Here is a 25,193-nt window from a genome sequence, read left to right as displayed (position 1 = left end):
GGCAGTGATGCCACTGTGCTCACCCAGCCAAACAGAGGTGGGGCTGGGCTGTCACAGGTGGAACAGGGAGATTTTCCACCTATCAACCACAGATCTGGACCTTCCTTTTCAGTTACATCCAAGGAAATAAGCCTGGCTTCCTGCTGCCCTTCCCTGCAGCTGCTACCCACACCTCCCTGAAAGGCAGCAGACTTCCCACAGCCATGGTGCAAGGCTGGCTGCTCATGCAGGGGAGAGGCAGGGGCCCATCAACCCATGGACTGAGCAGAGCACAGCTGCTGGCCTGCTCCCAAACTTAAGATGCTTGTTTTTCTCATCAAGCAAATACATAAAGATGCACCTCTGACACTGTGAATAGTGTTTGGTTTTATCAATCATCCAAAAGTCCATTTTAGAAATTAGCTGCTCGTAATTTATTTTGATTTCTTAGGCCAGATTATTGAATAATCCGAAATATTTTTACTTGTTTTATATATACCAGAAGGATATAAACACATCAATGTCATGGACTCCTTGTTATGTTGACTAATTACCCTAGTTATCAGCCTCCAGATGAATACTCTACTCCATCATCCATTTATTTTCACTAGCAAAGTACCTATGCCAGGGCCCTGGAAATGCACTCACAGGAACCAGTTAAACAAGGACATGGTACCACGTCCATGTCAAGTGTTCTTTCTGAGAAGTCTCTTTGCTGGAGTTGTCACTAACCACCTCCAGGAGAAACAAACACTGATGAAGCAAAGGCACAGTAAAGGGAAAACACTATCAGCAAAAAATATCTCTTATGAAAACTGGTATTATTGCAAACCCTACAAAGCACCAAAGTGTAGAACCATCAAGGCAGTGGCAGGCAGGAATATGACCAACATCATATTGTATAAATGCTAAAACCAAAGTTCTGAGTTCTCTGTATCATGCTCCATAACATGAATTCAGTTACTGGTATCTCCACCACATTTGTATGTTTCCTCTCTAGGCTGTAATTCAGTCTCAAAACAGCATAAATCTGACATCTAACTTCAAATCTGTATTGAAAGCCTGAGGAACCACTATGATGTTCTAGTCTGTGTTTTTGCACACCTCCCCTGCTCTTTCTATTTCAGGTTCTAACTCCTGCTTGAACAGTTGTTGAGTTTCTTTCATTTTGTTTTGTAATCTTAGTGCTGACAGAAAAAAACAGTAATCAGAGTTTTGGATCGATGGCCAAAAGCGGGTTTGAGCTATGCATTCCCTTTAGCATTCAGGAATTTATTCACCTTATACAAATGGCACAAGTGCAGAAACAAATGTCCTTGCTTTTACACAATCTTTCTGAATCAGCTTTGTGAACAACAGTCTCCTTAAATTGCTATCCCAAACAGTACAATATTCATCAAATACTCCAACGATCAATATCAAATTTGTAATTAGATGAACACCAACAAACACACAACGCTTAGTCATACATTATTAGATGGGTAAGGCACACAACACTTAGTCATACCTCATTAGTGGTTAATTATGTCCCTGGTTTAAGTTCCAAATCAGCAGAGAAGCTGAGTGTGCCCAAAGATACAAATGGTAGAACAGTATATTTGATCAGGAAAGGGGAAATGCCTCTGTTTTGAAGGAACTAAACATGACACTGGCCCCCAAAAAACAAAATTAATAAAATCAGTTTGCATAAATTAAAATGGAGACAGGAGCATGCTATGTAAAGGAGAGATTTTATTTTTTTTTTCCTAATTTCAGGCAAAAGTTGTCTAACAAAGCTCAGACTTTAGTAATAAGTATGATTTCTTTGTGGAACAGCTTTCCTTTGTGAAAGGGAGAGTCTTAAGCAGGAATGTCTCCCTAGTTTTTTGCTTCTGCCTCTAGAATCTGAGAATTCTGCCTTATTCAGAAACATTATAGGAAAATTTAATGCCTGATTTAAATTTACTCTACAAACCATAGCATCACATTTTCAACAGCTAACAAACTGAACATAAAACTGATCAGTCTTTACAGCAATAAAACATTGTCTGCTGGATCTAGCAGCACTCACTTATTCCAAATCTCTTTCAGGCACCATCTATTAAGTGCTTCAGCTCCACAGAAGAGATAAGAGTTCAGACACACACAGAGAAAAGGAAATAATTGCTAAAGGAAAGCAAAATTCATGTTCTTAGAGATCAAATATACAAAATTAAAAAACCTGATTTAAAAAATTGTACTTCATTATAAAATACCTATTTGAGACTAAGATAACTTAAATATATTATGAACAAATATCCTGACTTTTGATACACTTTATCTAGAAGTAGAATAGGGAAAATTAACTGGAAAAATTTTACTGCATTTGTTCTTGTTTAAATTCCATTAACTTCTAGGAACAACTGTGCTCTCAAGCAAGCAGAATACATGAAAAGGATAAGCATTCAAAATGCAGAGAAAAGCCCTGCCAAGCCTCAAAATTAATTCTGAAAACCCAAAAGCGGTTTTCAAGACATGCCTTATTTACAATGCTATACTATTTTTCCATTTGTGAAACTGTACTTGAAAGATTTCCATATAACAGAAATACAGCAATTTGCACTAGTAGCCTCACAAGAGAAGGCAGATATTTAATTCAATTTTCTTAAAAGAGGATCTTCCAAACACCATCAGACTTGTACATACAATACCACACGTGCAATGAACAGCAACAACTCCAGACAGAATTCTCATAGCTACATTAAATAGAAAGGTACTTTAAAGGTTACTTGAAATTTAAATTTCTTGGATAAAAATCACATTTTCATGCAGCTATTTTGAGGGCCGAGTTCTTCATATTCAGGTTCCTTTCACAATTCAATCTATTGAAAAAAAAACCCTAAACTGTGGTCAGTAAGGAGCATGTATTTCTTTACAAAAATATATGGTAAAACATATATAAATAAATCAATTACATAAATTGATTAGCTGTATATAACTATACATACAATTAAAATATATATGTAAATACATATCAAGTACAAGCCTACATGGGTAAATTTATACTTGTTTTTATGCATGGCAGACACAGCTCACACATCCTTGTAATTTCATAAGTGTATTTGTTTTCTGTTATTTCAAAGAATAAGAAAGCATAAAATATCCAGAGAAGAACCAGCCCACCAGTATCAGCTGACACAGGACTTTAAATACCAAGAAAAATCCATTCAAGTAATGAAATAAGCACAGAAACATATCCCCAAGTATTAAACTTCTGCTGAGTAGCAGGAAAGTGTGGTTCAGTAGCCTGATATTGCTTTAAATCCCACATCACTGGACTGGAGATTCACTCATCTCTTACTCTCCACACTTATTTCACAGCCTTAACACTCTTTTAATGTAGATGTTTGTTGGTGCTGTGAAAAGAAGCATGTGTGCATTCAGCTGCACTGAGTAGAAGATTCATACCCCAGGTGAGAGACAACTTGAAATTCCATTCCCACTTCATAATTACACCCCACATAAATAGAACAAAACATGAAGCAACTCTCCACCTCACATAAGACATGGCAACCCTATATCATAAAAATACATTCAAGGAAACAGAGCAGTAAATGGACTGAAGTACATTTCCATTTGTCAATATGTTTACAATACATTCTCAATGGGAGGGCCCATCATGCTCTCCTAGCAGCCCTTTTATTTTGATTGCTATTATTATTGTCATTATTACAATATGCTTTTCCTAGCCTGGACAAGCAGCACAAGCACTGACTGATGAGACAGACCTGCCCAAACAGAGAAATGATAGCTGTGCCACATGCCAGCAAGAAATGACATGACATTTTTGTAACCTGAAGTGTCTGTAGCCATAACTATTTGCCTCAAGGTGTGAAGGCTGTACTATAGTGCTGGTACCCCCCCAGGTCTTCTCTCCCATTTTTCCTTAGGAGTAAAACAAAAATCCTCAATGCTATTCACCTGCAAACTAGGCAGAGAAAGGTGTTTTTGTCACACCTCACATAAGTGCCCAGTATTTCATTATTTATAAGCTGCATTTCCCCTCCAACAGTCAGAGCAAAGGACAGTTTCCTTCCCTCTCTTTTCCTGCTCATAAATACAGAAGACAAAGCCAATATTTGCAAGGTCTTTCCCAAGGCTTTTTAAGATACTTGCAAAAAGAGGACAGTATTTCCTTCCACAAGGAAAGGAGGAAGGAAATATTAGCTCCTCTGTAAGTAGGTTTTCACAGCTCTCCCACTCTCCCTGCTGGTCTCATGCAATTCAGTGCAAGTTGAGTGCAAGTCAAAGCAGATCATTGCTTCTATGGGAAGATCCTAGCCCCAGAGATCCAGAGCTGGGAAGGTAACTACTGAGTTCAGACAGGCACTCAGAGCCTGAATTATCAGGGCTGAGACCCACAGACAGCTTGTCTTTTTCCCATTAGCTAATGGGAAGTGGGCCAGATGCATATCTTCAGTCCACAGAGGGACCAGGCAAAAAGCCCTGTCAAGAAGCTGGCAATATGGGCCCCTCTGCAAGATCTCACATGGAAAACAAAAAGCAAATATGTGAGAAACACTATCTCTAATGCAGCAGGGACCCTGCAAGGCAAACCCCCAACCCTGTTTTCTCTCCACTGATTTCAAGCCATATTCACGCTTCACACTTGGCTTGGACATGATGGTCAAGTTTTTGGCCTGAAGCACATTCCTCGAGTCCACTGATTTCCTCAAACATTTGGAAAATAAATATCTGCTTTCATGCCTATCAACAGGGACTTATACAAGCAACATTTCAAATCAAAACTAGACAAATTCAAGTTACAGAATGTTTGCTATATACTTATTCCCTATGAAAAGTATTGCTCCATAAAACCTAGTTACAAGGTGAAACAAGTATGCCTTTAAATGTAATAACCACCTAGAATTTGAAAAAATCCAGCACATCATTTGTCCAACTCGTTCCCTGAAACAGTGGTGATGACTGTAAGGTAATTTTTGTTTATTTATTTCAACATCTCCCATGATTAACCTCCATATGTTCAGGTAGTCCCAATATCTGCACACAAGAAAAATTCATTATTCACTGATTACATTCTGCCTGCAGACACCACCAGTCTCCCCTAGCAAGCTAAATATTGATGCCCATTTGGCTTCTTTTGACTACTGAAATCAGTGCTTTAGAATTTCAAGATTCTTCATTTGGTTTGATTGTGTTTACCTCTTTTTTTTGGGGGGGGGGAGGGGGTGTTTGTTTTGGGGGGTTTTGGTTTTTTTGGTTGAGTAAAGGGCTGAAAATGTGCAAGATTCAACTTTCAAAATCTGAGTGTTAATCAGATTATTCAGTGGAAGGTGTTATGCCTCAAACTATGAAGCTTGAGGATAAGAGAGGAATGAATGCTGGCCATGGGACTTTAATTTCTTTTTTTGTGTTAGGATCTAGGCTTCACATGTTATGCATGGCTCTAATTCCTATGAAAGCAAATAAAATGTGAAGAAGAGGAGAATTCCCTTCACAAATGAGTGAAGGCAACATATGATACTAAAGACAATATGTATAGTATCATATGTTTATGATACTAAAAGAATGTGGCAAGTTTTCACTGACTTCCTTTTAGTGGTTACAGATTAATTGCTTACAGAGCCCTGAATAAAAGCCAAGATATGAAATGGGTGACAAGCATGTTAGGTATAAGTGGTCTACTGGGAATCAGAATGAGTCCCTGATATTTCCATCTTAGCCATGTCATTATATAGCAAGACAGTCAAAACTAGAATCTGCAAGTAGCTGATATTCAGCTTAAATTTCTCTAAAACCCAGTTTTAGTAACTCCAGTAAAGTTAAAGTAATTTAGAAAAAGCATCATAACTTGGAAGTAATCTGAGAAAAGATAGCACTAACTGAGCAGCAAGACATTGAGTTACTTCAATATTCCTGTTTTTAACTTCTTTTTTTCAATATAACAGAGGACACCAACACTTGCTTAGTTACAAACATCATTCTATTTGGAAAGCAAAACCAGAAGAATAAGAATAGTTTTAAAGATCATTCTGGTTTGAATTATCACACAGAATAACTCTTACAGTAGTCTTGGACTAACAGTGAAATATTTGGACATCAATCTGCCATTTTCTTGTGACCAGTAAGGGCAACAGCTATTGGTGTCAAACTGCTGCCATGTAACCCGTGCAGCCACAGAGAGCAGTCACGGCACAGTGCTGCAGTCCAGCTTCTTCCACAGCTGCAAGGGCACCTAAAGACGGGATTTTGGAACTAAGGAACTGGCAAGACAGGTAAATGCAGGGCTTTTCTCCTCAGCTCCCCCCACTCCAATGACTCCCTGTTGCTACTAAACACATGCATCACACATACCCGCATTCCAGCCCTTTACATTGCCCGTACTCATTTAGGAACCTCTGCATCAGCTGGAACCCACGGGAGCACTGCTGGAGTATCCATCTTTGTCAGTGTTATGAGAAAAATAACACTGGACAACTTAACTCAACTGCACCCTGCTGTCAGATTGACAATTGGTGTTGCAAATGTTCTTGTTCCTGTGCTTATAATCCCCTGGTAGCATTTATGGAACTGACAGTGCTGGAGGAAATATGAAGGTACAGAGCAGCACGTTCACTGGAGGACCTGGATAAGATCAATAATATCTGTATCTCCTTTGCAGTACACCACCTGCTACCTATGGCAGTTCATCCACTTGGCACAAAAAAAAAAAAAAAAAAAAAAAAAAAAAAAAAAAAAAAAAAAAAAAAAAAAAGTAACTAAAATAAATAAGTACACCTAGAAACTCTGTGTTATTGATTAGGAGAATTTGTTTAAACAACTGTTTCTTTGGGATTGTCAAAAATGATGACCTAAAGTGAAGTGCTCACTTCTGAGGCAGTATGTATTGATAAAAGCATAAACCAATAATGATATTTATATTTGTTTTCTCTACAGTGCTATTTAATGACCCATGGTAATCCTTAAAAAGGTTATTTTAATTACTCAAATCTTATTCCTTTAAGAAGAAATGTCCTTTGTTGGCAGCTGTTCTAGCTTGGAAAGGTGGAGAAGCAAGATAAGCAGAGAAAAAAGACAGACATAGACTCAGTCAACTGGTGGAAGTCCATGGGAAAAACCTGTGTCAGTAGGCTTATATACTTGAGATTAAGTACACCATTACACTGCCTATATGGAGAGTAATTTTGCATATAGAACATTCCAGGCAGTCAGGACAGCTCTTAACTTTAAGCAAACAATGATCAGAACTAGAAAAGGACATATAAATCCTGTACCTATATAGTACATTGAAAAGTTCTTTGGGCAACTTATGCCAGTGCCTCATGACCATCAGACTTCCTAACATCTAGTCTAAATTTCTCCTCTTTTAGTTTAAAACCATTTCCCCTTATCCTCTTGCTATATGCACATGTAAAAAGTTGTTCTCCCTCTTTTTTATAAAGCCCCCTCTAAGTACTGAAAGGCCTCAATGACATCTCCCTGGAGCCACCTCTTGTCCAGATTGAGCAATCCCAACTCTGTCTCTCTTCACAGGACAGGTGCTCCACCCCTCTGATGATCCAGCCCTCCTCTGGACTCACTCCAGTCTTTCTTGTGCTGAGGACCCCAGAGCTGGATGCAGTTCTCCAGGTGAGGTTCCCACAATGACAGAGTAGAGGGGGAGCATCACCTGTGGCCATACTGCCTTTGACACTGCCCAGGATGTGGTTCATTTTCTAGGCTGTGAGCACACAGTGTTGGCTCACGTCCAGCATTTTTATCCATGGAAACACCCTAGTCTTCTCCACGGGGCTGTTCTCAATTCCCTTTCCAATCTGTGTTCATGTCTGAGGTTGCCCCAACCCAGATGCAACACCTGGCTCTTGGTCTTTTTGAACCTCATGAGGTTCTTGAGGGCCCACTTCTCAGGTTTGTCCAGGTCTGTCTGGAAGGCACACCTGCCACCCCTGAAGCACCAAAAGGCAATATAGAAAATAAAACTGAATGAGTATTCTAACTATAATAAGCAGTCTGTTTAACTCATTTGGTTAAAAACCCCACATGCCTGGTATTTCTGATCTCAAAAGAAACCAAATAGCAAGATACATCCCCATCACCGCATTTATCCCAAACAAATACTCTTTGTTGCCTCAGCCAGTGGCTAATTGCCAATTTGTTTCATGAACAAAACCTGACACAGAAAACAGAACCCAGCTACTAAGTATAGAGGGCTACAAAAGAATGCAGGTAGCTTTAAGCATAAGGCAGAACTGCTCTGCTAGCAAGCATCAATGTGCAAGGCAAAATCCCACCTTCTCTGTCTCCTCTTTTGAATCTAACTTTTTTGCAGTAGGTTATCTCCCTCAAGGGCCAATGCATTCCAAACATTTAAGGGCTCTTACAAAAGGCCAGCACTGATCTCTGTGCTTGAATAATATCCCAAATGGACCCTCATTGGTAACACGATAACAAAATCAGTGCTTCAGTCAAAAGAGAAGAGTCTTTCTGCTCCTCTGTTCTTCTCTTTTTGTGCATTGATATAAAGATCAGAGTCACCAGCATGAATAAGATTTAGAATTCTGATGAAAACAATAAGAGATACTAAACACTTTCTGGCCCTCCCAAATTTGTATTCAGCCTCTCCCTTTGTTAAAGCTGTAATCACACTCCCCTCGGTATTCAAGGGATTTATGCAAACAAGGTCTCTTCTGTGAAAAATCATAGCAATTTAATGCACTCACAGCCTGTTGGGTTGTGTAGATTACTGGCACCAAAGACACAACTTAGTATTCTGATGTGTGTCAGCTCTCTATAATACAGATCAGATGGTCTTAGCAGACTCCTCTCAGCCATTCTAGCATAAGATACTGCATCTATATGCAACAGGACCAAGGGGAAGTAACAGGTGGTGACTTGAAGCCACAGTCATAAGGAAATTTAACAATTAAGCTAAAACTCAGCCGGTTGCTTAATTGCAAAGACAATATTTGTTGAGTATCCTAATTTTGCTCTCTGTGCTTAGACGCTTAAGGATGGATCTAAATAAAAGCCTGCTGTCTTTTCCTCTGTGCAAGTGCTGTTTGCACCTATTACACATCCACTTTATACATCCAACACCCAAAAGAAGAAAATGAGTCCTAGACACAGGACTTGAATCGTTAAATCCAGCTGGAAAAAAGCAACACTTAAAGCTCCAGTGGCTTTCTGCCTGACATTCTCACATGTAATACCAGCTCCTCCATCAGTCAGGGCCATATCCTCTGTGCAAGCTACGCACTTTGTTTCAGTGGGCACAGTTTAATGCCTTAAACTGACATGAACACAGTTTAGCCATGACCTACCCCCACTCATATAATTAACTATAGACAAATCTGGCAGTGTTAGAAAAATTCTGCCTGCACTTGCACAGGGGATCATGCCTGTCCTCACTGTCACTTTTCAAGAACAAAGAAAGGATTTGTCTTCCTGGCTTCACACTTTTTTTCTAAAATCAGTTTGATGTTTGGAGAGAAAAGGGGGGGAGTGAGAGTTGATTAAAAGCCGTGATGAAATGCAGGCAATAGAGTGGAGTACCTGCAGTGCTCTCTCACCTACACCCACTTTCTCCCCGGGCAACCGATGGCCATTACATCATCAGGCCAATCTCTAATTGCCTGCATTCTGGATACAGTTTCTGACCAAAAATACACAGGTTAGATTAAAAACATATGCCATTCCCAAAGTATGTTTTAATTTACACCTAGCAGACATGTGGTAACTTCAGCAGCTCCCCTGAGTAAAAGAACAATGAGTTAAGATCTGAGTGAATACTACCTACAAAATTTTAACACATATTTTTATTTAACATACATATTTAAGTCTCAAAGGAAGAAGGCTTCCTTTTACCACATGGACCTCTTTTGCATTCACTTTCCAATATGTTTATGCCACTGAGTCACACTAGCAGATACAGTGGAAAAAAAGAATTTAAGGTGCTTATTTGCAAAAAAGCAAGTGTTACACTTAAACAGATCTTGGTGCCAAGATGACTGTACTGCTCATGGATTTTTCCAAAAGAGAAATGCAAGATTCTATTAGCAGGATAAATCACTGATTGTGTGTTATTCACTCAACTCTAGTACATTAAGGTTGCAAATAAGGACATTGAGGTCTATACAGAGAGCTCATTCTGCCAAGTGAATTGGGGCCAAATACTTGACTTAATAAGCATGATTCAAACCTAAAGGGACCAGAAGTAAAGCAGGTTCTATTCCTTACTTCATTCTAGGCCTTATCTCTTCTCCCCAAACACGAAGTAATCCAAACACAGCATTCTGCAAAAATGAGCCTCATTACATATAAAAAGAGCCACATTAGAGAAATCTACAGAAGCGGATAAAAAAAGGTGATGCTCATCCTTTTTTCTTGTTGTCTTACAGCTCCTTAGAACAAAACTCTCATCTGAGTTCTGCATCCACAGGCTGCATATTACTGGTCCTCTCACTGGCTGCTCAATGCACTGATGTAATCTAAATAAATCAACTAGTAAAACACACAATATAACAGCTGGTGTTTGTCAAGAGATGTTATTGGGCCTAACACTATAGAAATATCTTCTTCAAAGAGAAATAAAAAGTTTAGCTGGTATTCCCTATTAAGTGCCTTGTCTAGAATTATAAAACATGAATCAAATCCTGAAAATGTGCATTCTCTTCACAAGGATTCACAAAAGAGAAGGTGGGAGCTCTGCCTTACAAGTGCCCTCATCACACTGTATTTATACTGCCTTCATAGGACCCTGAAACCTCAATATTCATCCACTTGGCCTCAGTTTAGCTGCAGAAGTTCCAGCTGCTTTTTAACATGCAGTCTAATTAGGGAGACAAAAGAAGTTTCCTTAGATGTGTAAGTTAGTTTCAGTGGTGAATAAGATGTTAAAGAGTAGGTGATGGACTCTCTAAAACAGCTTCTCTGATCTCCCAGTGCTCCTTTCAAGATCTTAGCTGGGCTGCCCCACTATTAACCTCCCTCCACACCGAGAATTAGCTATTTATTCTCAGCCTTTGTTCCTTCTCTCAAAGGGCCCCCTCCTCTCACACTTTACCCAAGAATTCTCAGCCATCTTTTATGAATGTGTATAACAAAAGCCTTTTGAAAGTCAAAATAAATTATATCCACTGGTTGGGATACAGAGAAGCCCCTATTTTGAGGATATACAGCACACTCTGAAAAACTTGGTCCTGATGCAATGTTGTTTTTACTGCAGTCTTATGACTTGACAGTGGTGTTAGGAGCATATCCAAATGACCCCTCCAGCCTCAAATCTTTCTCTCTAGCAAAGAGCAAGTTCTTTGTCCTTGTGGTGTCTCAGTGTCGCGGTTTGAAAACAAAACGAGTGAGAGGTTCCAAGTCAGAAATATAATTTAATAAGAAAAAAAGGTTAAAATAAAATAAAATAAATGCAATAACACAAAGGACCACTGACAGAGTCAGAATACAACCTGAGCAGGATGGTGGAAGCAGTCCAGGTGAGGTGCTCTTCCTGAAGCAGTGATCCTGTAGAAAGGTCTGGTAGCCCTGCTCCTCTGGGAATCCAGTGGGTCAGAGCTCCTTGCACTGTCTCACATACCAGCTTATATCCAGGTGAGAATGCTTGGCTCCTCCCCCTGGGCAGAGCATCTCACAATGGGATGAGGAGTGTGAAGTGGGTCCTTGATGGCCCATTAAACAGAGATAACTCCTGGAGGGAGTTACCTGTGAGTCATGGGCAAGGCGTTGATGGGCCATTAGCAGAAGACACTCCAAAGGCAGAGGCTTGGGAAAACACTAGCCCACCTAGTTTCAACAGTTCATGAAGATGGTGATAGAATAAATACTTTGTGTACATCCTACACTGCAACCCAGGACACTCAGCAAAGCAGTATTATATAGCTTCAATCTTTAGCACAGAGCATTCCAGCAATTTATCTTTTAATTGAGAAATAGTTCCTCCTGTCCTGGGATCTCTGTCAAAGAGGTACAAGGAAAAAAAAAATCAAAAAAATGTAATTTGAAACCCATTTGACTTTATACCTCCTTAAAATATGTGTAAATGTCGGAATAAGAAAAAATAAATACTCTTACTGAAGAATCTAAAAATTGAAACCAGCAAATTGTGAACAAACCCAACAAAATAACCACATGCAAAACAATCTTTGTTAAAATTGGCAATCTCCACAAAAAAAACAGCAAACTGCCTGAAGTGCAACCCCTTCCACACCCATAGGGCGTTCAGTAAACCCGGACTGAACTTTATTGACCGCAAAACAAATGTAAGAGTTAACTAATTCAGTGCCTAAGGACAAAATCTCATTCCCAGTTCACACACATCACAAAATGTCACAACATTTGGCTGCCTCCTATCAAGCAAAAGCAAAATACCATGACTTCTCTCAGGGCAGGATTAAAGGACAGTGTTAGTGCTTCATTAGAAAGCTGGCAAACGTCTTCTTGTTTTGCTCAAAGTCACCCTGCCAAAACAGCATGGTGGTAAGAGGCTGAATGGAAAAAATGGGCACAAGAGAAAGAAGAAATATATTCCATCTGCCTGTCAGTGTCTGAGAAATAATTATTTAATAATTGTGACTTTCTAACAGAAAGATAGATTGTATTTAATACAGCAAAATACTTTGTCATCTTTCAACTCCATTAGAAATCATTTCACTGATCATTAAAATGAAGCCAAGGGACAATGCAAGGATACCTGAAAAACACCTTAATTTAATTAAAAAAAAAAAAAAAAAAAAAAAAAAAAAAAAAAAAAAAAAAGAGAGAGAGAGAAAAAAGAAAAGAAATTAAACCACAGAACCAATTTTAATGGTCAGTATTTGGTGTGAGTCTGAGTGGTACATCACTCCTGAAAATGGAAGCTGCATCAAACCTAAACTTCCTTAGCACTATCTCAGAGACTTTGTTTCAGTTTGGACTAGGCAGGTATGATGGGTTTGAGTCACCAGGGCTTCTCCCTATGGCACAAAAACTTCTTCAGATGTTCCACCCAAACAGTGCTGGGGCACAGTCTGTCAGATTTGATGAGACAGGAGGCTACAGAATGAGAACTGCTCAACCAGATCTGAGGGCAATCCGACTTCCTACAGCATGACATGGCGTTACAGTAAAGCAGTGCTGTGGAACATTGCATCCAGGCTTGGCAATCAAATAAAACTGTCATCCAAGACTTACTGTACTCCTGTGCATAGTTATCCATTATCTGCAACAAAACCTGAACTTACTAAATTACTTCATCTTTTCAGTATTATGCTGTTGTTTATTACAGAGCAATATGAAGGAATGAAGAACGAGTAATTTTCTACTAATACTGAACAAGGAACATTATTAGATTAAGGACAGAACATTACCCTTGCAGCTTTTCTCTCAGCTTTGTGCCATTGCAGAACATGCAGTTATATACTTCTCCTTGATGCCTCCTGCCACAGATTTAAAGAACCAAGGCAAATCATTTCCATCATTCTTCTAACACTGTAAAAGAGGCAGACAAGGAAATATGTTAATTTTGGTAACATACAAGAAAACTACATTGGTGTCATATTCCTTCCATCTGCAGAAAACAAAAGGCTAGTTGGTTCCCACCACACACCTATAAGATGAGACAGGCAGAAATGCCCAATGATAAAAGGGGGTTTACAAAAAAGAAAGAAAGATGAAAACTGATACACATATAATAGCAGTACCTGGGTAATGGACAGGAGGGAAATCATGTTTCAGACAAGGCCCCAGAAATCCCTTTTCACTTTTCAGAGACAATGCATAAGTTGGGGGGTGGGGTACACACAAGAGCCTGGAGTCTCTGCTATTATTCCTTCAGTTCCAATCTTGTATGAGCAGAAGCCCCAGGCCAGGGGTTTAGTTACCAGCCTTTGCCCACAGGTTACTCCTCTGGTTGTTCATCAGTCTGTCACAATTATTTAGTGCTTGCAAGAGCCAAGTGCAGAGGCACACAGAGAATGGACAGCAGTACACAGGCATTGCAGAAGGAGCTTTGCAGGGATCTCACCTCCTTTACCTCCTACAATCACACCAACAGAGCAACAAGTCATAATACATGGATTCTCTGGTCCCCTCAGCTCAACCCTCTGAGGAAAGTGGGAACAAAGAAGAGGGGCAGAGAAGCCCAACCAGAACCACTTTCCCAAGTGGAAACCAGCAAGGTCATCTCAAACCCTGACATACTCTATTCTACTCTCCTCTAGGAACTCTGTCCATATGTCTATGATGAGGAAACAACTCTGCATGCAGCTGCCAGTTATTTTAATTTAGCCCCATCATTTGGCAATGCCCACATGTGAGACTGTGTAAACAATCTTTTTACTCCATGTGTTTACAGGGTCACTATTCAGAAGCTTTCTGATCAGACAGCATTGGAAGTTATATCATTTGCCAACAGTATTTGGAGTGCTCAGTATCTGTGAAGAACAGTTACGAGGTATAGTCAAAACTCCATAGAAAGAAGGATTACTTTTCAACCTTAACTAAGCTTTTTTTTGACTTCTGGCCACTATTTTTTGGTTGAACAATGAGAGAGTTCTGCATTTGATGCCTGAGAACTTAAGGCATCAGTGAAAACATTCTCCAACCTCCAAGTCCTAATGAAGACTTTTTTTTCCAACATCTTGGATCAGGAGAAGAGAGGCATACCCAGGTGACTGTTGCCTCAGGACAAGCACAGATTTACACTGCTTTTCTCACTGTGAAGGGCACAGGAGGAAGCCACAAAGACAAGCTAGCAAGGGCAAAAGTCTGATCAGCCTCTGATGTGGATAACCCAAAAAGAAATAAAGACTTGGATAACATTTTAGCCTGCAGGCAGAACAGGAGGTTTAAATGGCTAAAGGATCCAGAACTAGATTTAACATACAATAAACACAGCCTGCAATGTGGGCAACACATCTCATCCACTTTGGTACTGACTGCTGCCACCAAAGTACAACAAAGCTGAATTCAGACAACAGGGCTCTTACAAGACTTACAATACCCTCAGTCTGCCCTCAGTCCCTTAAGGAAACTCAGAAGTAAGGGAAGTTCATCCTTCCAAGAGACCTCAGCAGAATAAAACTATTTCTGCCTTTCACACAAGAAAAATAGAGATCTTGCATTGTTTCAAAAGTTAAAACAAGGGACCAGAGACAGGCAGGGAGATATCTACAGCTGCTGAATTTGTATCACAAAGAACACAAGTATGTGAAAACTGTAAGAGCAGAGTTTCTGGTAAATGGAAGTAATATGAAACTCTTACCAACTTCTAACTGTAATTTGCAAGAAAAGAGATGGGGCATTCTAAAGCAACAGACAGAAAAACCGAGAGAGTTGCTCTGTGTGCTATCAGTATGCTGTAAACCCTAACAAAATATGGGCAGTGTGTACTCAACTGTCCCCTGGACTTTTCTAATTGCACCATATGTTGGAAGTGCACACCTGCTCTTTACATAAAATGGGTAGAATGTATTTTAAAAGCAAATGTGAGGAAGCCACAGGGTAGAAGTTGATTAACATTGAGCTTGGCACACGAATTTGTCAGTCCAGTGCCACGTGTCTGACTCACTGGTGCAACATTCTTTTTAGCTCCAGTGCTGTGAGCCTAGAAACTGGACATCCATTCAGTGCTAACAGAAACAACATCTCCAGCAAATTGCTCCTGGGACAAATGAACACTTTGCACTGGGCTTTTAGAAAAAGCATTTCTTCTCTTTGACCAGGTTATACATATCTCAATCTCATTTGTATTAAGAAAAAAAAGAAGTTTGGATTGCGCAAGAATCTTTCAAACAAAACTGTGTTACCAGTCTGCAACAAAAAGTAGATGCATGAATTAGTGATGGGCTGCTGATCAATTTTTGACAAATCAATGTTCTCATGACAGGTTAAGAGGGCATACATTTCACAGTTTATATCACTCACAATATGCACACATAGCAATGAGCTATGTTTCCTGCCTAGGAAGATTTTTACGTAAGACTTTTTAAATATTTTCTATCAAATTCTTTAAAATATTTTTTATTTAAATATTTTCTTGTCAGTAATATATCTACCCCTTAATGCTGGAATTCCCTGAAAATGGGTGTTTCAGCAGATCACTATTATGATCAAGTTTTCCTTGCCTAAAATACAATTAATTCTACCTCAGGAAAGAGGAATTGCCCAATTGCTGTAGAAATCATAACAGAGGTTATCATTATTATTATGAAATAGAGATGTCAGATGCTGGTAGTCTGAGTCTGACTCACATTTCATGGAATTTGCAAGGTATTGCACAAAAATATCACTTTAACATTTAAAGATCCAACAAAATGAGTTTTTCTAGATAGAAGTTTTCTCTTGAAGAAAAACAGGTAGGTGGAGACACGATGGGGTGGAGTAAAAAGGACACCAGGAGCTGCCAAAGCTTACAATAGCTAGAACCACAGCACTACCACATTAAACTAGTTTTGTTGATCTAATTCCGTCCTGTACCATGATAAACGTGAAACACCAAATAAGAGCCACACTTGAAGCTAATATCACTTTTCAAAGCAAGCCTTTCTAGGATGTTATACCCATAGAAAGTCTATTTGAAGATGAACTGCCGGGATGATTAACAGTGGAAAAGATGGTATTTCCTTTCTTATTATTGACTTTTTAAAATGTATTTTATAGAACTGCCTCAATATTTTTTGTTTTATGTGTACATATATCTCAACACAGCACATGTAAAGCATTTATATCTACATCACTTAAGTTATATTCCTATTTAAGAGTTATTTCCTATTAAAGAATTGAATTATTTTTTTTTTATGTAGAAAGACCATGTGTTTGTAGACTGATGGGTAGAAAAGCAGATGTTACTAAGTGCAAAAAGAGGAGTCTTATGTATTTCTAAAAACACGTGAATTTTGAAAGTTGCAGACTATCTTGAGAAGAGTCAGTCTAGATTCTTTATGTAAATGGTCCAGTGCTTCCAAATCTATTTTTACTTTGTTGAGTCATTCATAAACCAAATCTATTCTCCACAAATGTCTTTGCTGTTTGTAAGTTACTCACTGAATAATTTATATGAAGGAAATGCACCCCAAGGGTTTGCCCGTGAGCTTGTTCACTTTTACTGTTCCCTATTATCCAATGTGTTTGAGTGGGTTCCCAAGTCACATAACTTTATTTCTACTCCCCAAGTGAATGAGTGAAGCTTTAAGCTGCTATATCCATACAAGAGGAATAACAAATCACAAATCAGGAACAGCCAATTTTGTTTTCTAGTGAAAAGCCATCTTTACCTGGCTGTCCAGGAGCTGACAATATGCTCTCAGAAAGCACATAGAGAAATGTGACTCATGAACCACAGCAGCAGGGCTGGCAGGGTGCTTCATCAAAAGCCAAATCCCATTTCAGACACAGGCAGCAGAGAAAATGCTACAGGAAGCTCTCAAAATGGCTTTGCTTTTGTTTCTGAAGCCCAGAAACACCCTTCAGACCACTGACCTCCCTAGGACAATGGCAAGACTTCACCTTTTGCAGACATTCATAAGCAGTTATTTGGCATCACTGTGACCCCATGGTTCTTTTGTGCCGTATTACTGCTGTACTGTACAAATCAGGAATTGCAAGAGCCCATCCAACATAAGTTCTCCAAAAGCTCACCACTGATTTCAAATGGCATGGCATTCAAAACTATGGAATAGTCATCAAGTAAGCTAGATTCTAAGATTTCTACACAAGGTGAGCTAGAGATAGACCAGAGAAGAACTGAACAGAGGCCATGGGAGGGACAAACACGGAGCAAGATGACACAAAAAAACATGCACTGTTCCAAACCATGACTCAGTTAAAAGTCAGGTAATTGTTTAGGAAGGCTGACCAGAAGACCTGGTATGCACAGACCGGTTTACCAGCCAGCTTTAAGGTAGATCCTGCCTTGCTGTAAGAACTGTGGCTCTCGAGCCTGAGAAGCAGCAAGCACTTATTTATTCTGCAGTGAGCAATGACAGCAACTCCAACAGTCTGCTGCATTAAAGGACAATATTTAGCACTTGTCAGTGTTACACCCACCAGGTAAAAAAAACCACTTGGGCAGTGTCATCTACTTGTCACCCTGTCTCAGAGCCTTCCTTTGATTTTGACCCAAGTTCAGATTGCGCCACAAGAAAAAATTACATGTGCTAACAATAGAATATTATTAGTAAAATAATCAACTTTTATGACCTGAATGCTACACATAGGGTCCATTGAAATAGCTATATTACATTTTTGGATTATCCTTCCTTTTTTCTCTTGTATGAATATAAAAGAAAATTTTACACTGGAATCATGTAATACCACCAATACTGACTTCCTTCTCAGTCTACAGAGATTAAGAGTCCCCTGAGGATTGTATTGACCCTGGCTTTTCTCTCACCACTATTTACCTCTCCGGTCAATGAATCTTGATGCTGATTACAACAAAGTCAATACCTGCTTATTACAGTTAGAATAAGAATCACTGAGAAGGCTTATGAACACTAGTTTGGTGTCTGCCAAAACTACCCTAGTTAAGGAGTCTGTCAAGGTTTCATTATGTCTGTCTTCTTTTCTAGTAAAATTTGTCTCAAGTAACAATGAAAAAACGCCACTTGAAGACTTAATAATCCTGTCTGTTCTTATAAAAGGAGCCCTGACAAGCATATTTTAACATTTAAGACATATGCAAGTATTCATTAGTATACAAATACAAACACGTAAGCCCAGACTTTATACCAGATAATTATTATTTGGAGGTTGTGGGTAGTTATTGTGGTTTCTTCAACAGTTACTGCAATAGGATTTAATTCAAGTCTTCTTTGTATTTAATGTCAAGTTCTGGTCCCCAGGGTAGGTACCACATTTAGTTCTCTCTTCCTATTATTTTTATTTTTATGATAGATTTGAAATGCACACCACAGCTCAGTTGTTGTTCATAACTTTCCAAATAGAGAGCTCAGAAAACTGTCCAAGTAACCTCTTTACAATCCTAATACCAGAATCTACAAAAATCCAGACATACATCCAAATCCTGAGGTAGTAGGAAAAAAAATGATAAGAGTTTATTTTAATGGAAGAAGAGTAGCTCAGAAAACCTTGAGAAGAAAGGTGTGATGACCGTGCAGCTTTGATAAAATCTGTGGCAAACATGCAGACATTCTCACCCTTCCTGATCCTGCTAGCAAGATCTGTCCTTATCGTGCAGTAAAATTTACTGACAAATTTATACTTATTCATGTTTTATTCCGTTAAGGTATCATAAGTGTCTCAAAGCCACAGACAACAGCTAAACCTACATTAGGCATCCTACTTCCATGCATTCATTGAATGCAAATTCAGACAAGCACTATCAAAATTCTGAAGATCTTCCCCCTTTACTTATCCCACAGAAATATTCATCTCCACTGCATCCAGCAGCTCTTGTCTCTCCCCACGCAGCCAAACCACCAAGAAATCCTCGGGTGCACAGCTGAGCTCTTGTGAGCATTAAGATGTGTAAGACATTGAAGCTTAAAGCAAAGGTCACCAGCACAGCTTTAAGAGAAATATTGCAAATATCTTCTGATTGCCACTACCTAACTGCCTTAAAAATCTGAGAATCTACAGGGAAAGTGAGGGCTATGCTTTAAGGTCCTCAGATAGGCAAGGACATTGAGTGTGGTTGGGCTGCATTTTTCACAAGGTCCAACACCTTTCCAGAGCCTGCAGTGTTTCTGCAAGGCCTGAGATTTGCCTTTTGTTTAATCACCTGCCCAGTCTTCAGTCTTTTACCTGGAGGAAGAAAAGGGTGCTCCTAAAATGTTTCTTATAGTTAAACATAAAAATTCAGAATAGATTTTTCTAGTCAGTTAACCATATTCTTGAGGGAAAACATAAGGTAGTATGATTATTAAAGAGCACTCTCAGTAATAGTCACATCTTTATCGTGTCAACCCTTTGCCAAAAAAAAAAAAAAAAAAAAAAAAGAAAGAAAAAAAAAAGATTTATAGTAAAAGCCACTTACATTTCTTCTTTGCAGAACCCTGCCATCTGCCTCCAATATACCATCAGCCCCTGCTAGATGAATTCACACATATTTTAAAGCCCCAGCGTAACCATTAGAATGGAAATTGGACACTACTTGTCATTTGCAAAGCTTTCTTAACTGGAGAGCCTTCCCATTTGTTCAATTAAATGTTTGCATGTGCAATACACTTTATGAAATTTATCCCAAAACAGTGAGGGCTGAAATAATATTGGAGGCAGATGGCACAGCTGTTCCATTTAGAGCTATCCACGGCAATATATGAAGTGATGGACAGGATGGGAAAGTGGGAGTGAAAACTTGGTACTATGAAGAATATTATCCATGGGTTTTAGCAATAAACAAACCATTTCAGAGCCAATCTTCCCTCCCCTGTCGTATGTAGCTGCATGACTCACTTGAGCTTACCCAATTAGAAAATACTCATTTAATTCAAGAAGTAAACCACTTGAAGCCATGTAAGGTTTTCCCCTAAGAGAATCCATCCCTCTGCCTTGAAAGCTGAGGGAGTCTGAAAATGTGTCTCTCACACTGACACAAGGAGGCAGACATTTCTCTGGGCTGACAGGGCAGCCTGCATGCAGAAGCGACACAGACACCAGTAGGAATAGGGAGCAAGTTTAAGCTGCTGCTTATTTGCATGCCTCTCACAGAGTAGAAATCATTGCACCATGCTCCAGATGCTGCAAATCTCAAGATGCACATCCAGGGCTCATAATTAAAACTGGCAAACATTTTCACTGAGGAGAGGGAGGAAAAAAACCCAGAGCTATCTCAGCTACTCTACATCTATTTTTAGTTTCCTGGGGTTCTGATCTGTTCTACTACCTCAGTACTAGGAAGTTTTGAGGGAAAGGGCCTGCCAAAACACTCCCTCACAGATGGAAGACCTGAAAGAACCTGATGAAAGCATACCTATTTCTGTACAACACCTAGACTGGGGCCAGAGGCTCAGTAAACTAAATGAGCAAAGTAATCAAAAATTTCTTCAAAAAGAGTTTTCAACCTTCACAAAAGAAAATAGGATAATATGTAGAAACAGATTTAAATCAAAATAGGTTGGCAGGAAAGGTTTTCATCTCAGAAAGCACTGCTTTACTGGAAAACAAAGAATGAGCCCATTGTCCATTGTGTCAGCAAGCCAGCACATATCCCACAGAAGATTTTCCTTAGATGGAGAACAAAAACCACTTGGGCTGAGAAGACAGATCCCAATCCTTATGTTCACAGGTAGGAAATGACAGCAGCTCTGTGGGAACCTAGTCACCTTTTCTCCAGATTTAACAAAACATCAACTGTCCAAAAAAGTTACAAGCCCAAACCCAGTTACGAAAGAATCATAGAAAGCAAAGGACAGGTCTCACCACCTCCTTTCCTCCCCACAGCCTACTCTTCCTGCTTTCCTCTTCAATCCTACAGCCCATTAGAGACTTCCACAGCTGGAGGGCTGCTGAAAACAGAGGAAATCTGTTTTGTATGGACTGTCAGTGAGATGAAGAAAGTTCTCCATAGGTGCCATGTGACAATAAATGGCTGGGGAGAGAATGCTGAGAAGTCAAAAAGTACATCCCAGTTCACCAGAACACCCATGTTTGAATAGGTTCAGCTGGAGATTCTTATGCCTAATGCCTTAAGAAAAACTAGAGGGGAAAAAAATACTGCCAGTGCACAAGTAAGGGAGGTTAGAGGGCACTTAGGAAATGAATGATACTCTCCCTAGCAAAGGATTTCTTTGTGACAGCGAAAGGGCATCAGGTTGTACATTCAGTAGTATATTACTTAGAAAAATATTTCTTGACCTTGATTCTTCAGTATAAATGCTTCCCTCCCAACCACCTCTTTCCCAGTGGTAATACTATGAAAGATGTGCCCCAAGGGACAAGTTTCTAATAATGTCCTAATCTTGCTTTCCAAGCACTTACAACAACCGCAGGAGCAATTTTAAAATAAAAGAAGCAAAATCATAAGACTCAACCTCTTCTTTATTTGCAGGAAGCTTTGGCTGTGCTGAAATTATTGCAAACTGTACCATCACAGAGAAATATATTTAGTTTCTAACTTTCATTTTCTCACACTGCTGCAAACAGCTCAATACATGGAAACTCCAGACAAGTGATTAAAAGTAAGTGTCCTAATTTACTGGGTTTGTACCCTGGCTTCATTCAGCTACATCTTAAAAGGCCAATATCCACATATGATTCCAGTAACCCTAATGACATAAAATAGCGATTCATAATTAGTTATTTTCCACCTACATTGTTTTTTGGTTGGTTCACTGGTTGGGTTTTTTTAAGTGACAACTAAAGCAAAGGTTCAGCTCTTCAAACAAAACAGAAATCAGCTTTTTACCATAAAAATTGTGGCTATCAGAAACAAAGAAATACAGCAGTTATATTTTTTCACTCCTGTAGGGGTTCATGAACCCTCTGTTGAAACCTTATGCACCCTCTACTCCTTTAAAGCTACAAGATAAAGCCTCAGTATTTCAGAGGATGGATGTCTTATTTCTAAAAATAACAAAAGAAACCTCAGCAAACAGCCAAATTCCAGGCTGAGTATGTATGCCTGAGTTTTTCAGAAGAACAAGACCATGCTTTTATAACAAACCCCTTCCTGTACTTCTGGGATATCTAACACAAAGGGAAATGATAAAAATTAAAATGGAAGATGGTTCTTCAATTCACTGACCTTTTGTTTCCAGAAGAGTCACTGGTGGTGTGTGGACTCTGTAATTATAGAGAATTCAAAGAATATCAAGTTGCTCTAGAGTCAAGGTCCCAAAGCCATGGGCCTAAGCTGACCCTAAAGGCTTGTGTTAGTCCATAGGACCTCCCAGGGAATGAAGGCATTCCTCACTTCTACCCAGAGAACACAACCAAGCTGCTTGTCATCACACCCTCCCTCTATTTTACCTTCTGGGAAAGTAACCTGGCTTTACCTTTATCCTCACTGCCTCTGCTGAAAGGCTACTTCTAGGTTGTGTTATTTTTGCTCCAGCAGCAGAGAGTGATACATTAGGCTCAATTTCAGCAATGCTTAGAAGTTGTGTTACCCAAAGCATAAGGCACAGTTTTTCTAGGCTCTGGTGTTCTCTCCAAACCCATAGATTAAACTACAGGAGAATGTCCTACACCAGACTTCCCTTCTGCATGGTACTATATAACTCCCATTGAAGCACTTACAAATTGTATAGTTTTTGATGTAACAACAAAAAAATAAGAATGATTAGGTCTGTTAAAAATTTTTAATACCTATAAGTTGGCAGTAGGATTATAATGGTGCATTAAAAAGGTATAGATTTGCATGAAAGGTGCCCCACCAGCAGTGAGAAATAAAGCTCTTTATTGCTCAAATCAGAAGTATGCAAACTTACAAATTTTCCAGCATTTACCCTGAACTATATCACAAAAAGGTCTCAAGCTGGGGACCACTGCAATCTGCCAGAGGTTGAAACAACTTCTAAATCCTGCACTTCTCATAAATGATTATCTCATTCCTTGAACAACGAAACTGCATGAATTTTGCATGTTACCTCAAGCACTTTACTTTATTCCAAGAATAACAGCTCCATTTCAAAGCATGTTAAACCTGAATCCCCATTTATACAAAATGGCTGCCAAAAGATAAGAGAGGCAATGAGCGCAAAAAACAGATGTTAATACTTAAAGCACCATCCATAAGGAAATCCCAAATTAATTTCAAAGAATATATCCCCCTGTATAAATATATATATATTTCTGAAACTAAATTGATTTTCTTGCACCTATTTTAGGTGTCTGTGGAGCCTTCTATACAGCTGGAAGGACACTCAGTATATATTTGAAGATTTTAGTCTACAACTTTTAGTTAAGTGAGAGAATTTATCACTGTCGCTGAGATAAGGTCCTGCTTAGAAATGAGTAGCTCAGTTCACCAAACTATTAGAAACTTGCTCTAACCAGCAGAATCAAAAACTTTCTTTTGAACAGCACAAAAATGCAAGAGCAAAACTGACAGTGCCTGACCCATGATGGTTTGCATCTGACCCCCATTTTTCACCTCTTCTCTCACTAATCCTGATTTTAATTATCTACAAATTTGTACTTACTCAAGGCTAGCACCTAATTTATCTATGGAAATTCAAATCATCCCATGTTAAAATAAAGTTTCTAAAATAGACAGGTTTGTCAGCCCTTAATGAGATCGTTATTATTCATATTAAGTATAGTTGAAAGTGAATTAATAGCAAAATGCTTTCTTTCATTTGCAGGGAACAAGAGGTGACACAGTTTGCAGATAGCTTTGCAGTATGGGACCAGCTTGCAGCCAAACCAAAAGGTCCTTCCACCATGCAGAATGCTGCTCTCAGAGACCTGGAGTACATTCCAAACTTTTTTTTTCCTAAGACAAAGCCACATAACAAAGCAAACCAACATAAATCTTGAGGATTTGCTCCCAGACCCTGAGAAGGTGAAAGGACTTGAAGGAGCTCATACAAAATTGCATCTTCTCATAATACTGAGCAGTAAGAGTCAGGTTGCATTTGAGATTGTCACATGCTGAGCTACTCAAGTGCTCAGTATTAAGAATTCAGACCAGAGGTGGCCAGTGAAGGGGGCAAGTTTACTCTGCCAATGACTAAGTTCTCTAATTCACCTACGGGATGCTTCAAATTTGGCTCTAAAGAGGACAGAAAAAGTCTAAACCATAAAGGTGTGAAAAGGAGCTCAAGTACCTGAAGTGACAGCTATGTAATACTCAGAGCCCTGGACAGCTAATTGGAAAAGCAGGACTAGCATTCATAATGAACTTTGGATCTTCAAGAAAAAAGAAAAAAGAAAAAAGAAAAGAAAATAATAAAATAAAATAAAATAAAAAATAAAAAATAAAATAAAATTAATAAAATAAAAATAAAAAATAAAATAAAATAAATAACATAAAAATAAAAAAATGAAAAATAAAATATAAAATAAAATTAATAAAATAAAAAATAAAATAAAATAAAAAATAAAAATAAAAAATTAAAAAATAATAAATAAATAAAAATAATTATATATAAAATAAGAAACATAAAATAAAAAATAAAAATAAAATAAGTAAAATTAAAAAATAAAAAATAAAATAAAATAAAATAAAATAAAATAAAATAAAATAAAATAAAATAAAATAAAATAAAATAAAATAAAATAAAATAATAGGGCTGGGAAGGACTATCAGGAGATCACGCTCCTGCTTCCCAAGGCTTGGAAAG

This window comes from Zosterops lateralis (genome assembly GCF_965231275.1).
Source record: "Zosterops lateralis genome assembly, chromosome: 2".
Lineage (NCBI taxonomy): Eukaryota > Metazoa > Chordata > Aves > Passeriformes > Zosteropidae > Zosterops > Zosterops lateralis.
This window is presented reverse-complemented; position numbering follows the sequence as displayed.